The sequence below is a fragment of the Loa loa genome (assembly GCF_000183805.2).
Source record: "Loa loa unplaced genomic scaffold supercont3.375, whole genome shotgun sequence".
Lineage (NCBI taxonomy): Eukaryota > Metazoa > Nematoda > Chromadorea > Rhabditida > Onchocercidae > Loa > Loa loa.
This window is the reverse complement of record NW_018108555.1, coordinates 60,795-62,696: the sequence shown is the minus strand read 5'-3', so window position 1 is coordinate 62,696 and position 1,902 is coordinate 60,795. Positions and strand designations below refer to the sequence as shown.

Sequence of the window (1,902 nt, the reverse complement as noted above, 5' to 3'; positions counted from 1 at the left end):
ATATACATCTCAGAATTCTTTAAATAAGTTTAATGAATCGTAATAAATTTCAACTTAACCAATGATAGTTTGACAAAATACTTTCAAATATCAGAAATGAAATGAAATGAAATGTTAAATTGACTTGACATAGTATGCATATAAATCTCAGAATCGTTTGAATAAATTTAATGACTCGTAGTAAATTTCAACTTAACCAATGATAGTACCGTAATTTTATCAAATATCAGAAATGAAATGAAATGAAATGAAACGAAATAAAATGAAATGGAATGAAACGTTGAAATTTAAACGTAAAACTATTATATTGATGAAAAATGTAATTTTAATAGTAATTACATTTTCTTTTATAAAATCAATTTACGAATTTCTTTTTTCTTTTTTCGTAATCTTTTTCACGAAAATAATGCAAGTACTAGTCATACCGTTTATATTTTCATTAATTATCAGCTTATTTAAGTGTTATGTTGAAGATATTGATAAGTAATGATAAAAGTAGATGAAGAGTGAAGGGACGAAATTCATCGTGTTTTCATAAACAGACAAAACGAACATTACGCAGCGGGCAGGATTCGAACCTGCGCGGGCAGAGCCCATTTGATTTCGAATCAAACTCCTTAACCACTCGGACACCACTGCACACATGCAAGCAACAATCCCAAACAATTCAATTGAAAGAATATTTTGGAAATTAATTTTGAATGGATACATTGATAAAAATATATAAGAATTCATTTCCGATATGTTCCGATATTCGAGTTTTCTATTATTTGCCTCCCAGAAACAAAAAAAAGAGGAAATAAGTTATCGAAAAAATATTGAAATTAACCAAAAAAAAAAAACTAAAAAAATTTGCTTTTCTCCATATGCTTAGGAAAGGCTTGTTTACTCTAATGAGATTGTAAGCTATACCGATGTTAGCATATGTGTCACTGGTATAGTCGCCAAATGCTGGAATGGTGTCAACTGAAGGGTCAGGATAAAGTATGTTCATGGGCAGAATGGACACGTTAATCTTCGGATAATTATCCTAGAAGAAGGATAACTCTGATTTCAATCCCAAACAGATTGAGCACATTTAATCCTGTAAGGCTATTCATCCATCTCAGAGAAGGATATTCGAACAAAGCTTACATTCTCGTCACTTTACTGTCAACCATATCCTATCACGATAGATGTCAACAGATAAATTTCAAAAGTAAAAGATGGAGAAAGTTTCACGTACGTCATATCTCATCTAAAAAAACATTCAGCTGTACAAGGTTCGAAAGATACATTTACAAATGGTAAGATTAGGTAGAAGAATCTTTTCCTCTTAAATTTCCAGAATAAACCCTCTATAACGGGTAAGATTCGAACTTGCACGTGTTGAATCTCATTTAATTTTGAATTAAACTCCTTAACCATTCGGACATCATTTCTGACCTCTAAATGACCTTAAAATTTTTGATAAAATTACATTTAGTAAACAAATTATAATAAAATGAAAATTTGAAAATGTTAAAAAATTTCAAAATATCCAAAAACAATGAGCAATATTTTTTGATCAATTTTGACTTTTTTTTTTTGGGTAATTTGTTGAATTTAAAAATGTTGTAATTTGAATTCGAATTAAAAATTTTTTCCGCTCGTATTTTTATTGTATTTTTATGATTGATTAATTTGCATATTTTAATTCTATTTTACAATTTTATTTAAATATTAGAAGAGAAAAGAAAAGAAAAAAAAACTAATAATTTCGTTTGAAATTTATTCAAATTTAAAATTCTCATTTCATTCAATAATAAAGTGAATTGTTAAAATTTGCAAATGAAAGATGACAAAATTTACTTTGTATATAATAAAAATGTAACAAATGCAGAGTGACAGAGAGAGAGAGAGAGAGAGAGAGAGAGAGAGTTA

General features: G+C 28.0%; 2 non-coding genes across 2 annotated transcripts; both read right to left on the bottom strand.

Moving 5' to 3' along the window:
• Nucleotides 1-557: 557 nt before the first annotated feature.
• On the bottom strand, nt 558-639 carry LOAG_20095. The gene has a single exon. It is a non-coding gene; the product is annotated as a tRNA-Ser (tRNA).
• Nucleotides 640-1,338: 699 nt separating this feature from the next.
• LOAG_20094 lies at nt 1,339-1,421 on the bottom strand. The gene has a single exon. It is a non-coding gene; the product is annotated as a tRNA-Leu (tRNA).
• Between the last annotated feature and the right edge of the window lie 481 nt (nt 1,422-1,902).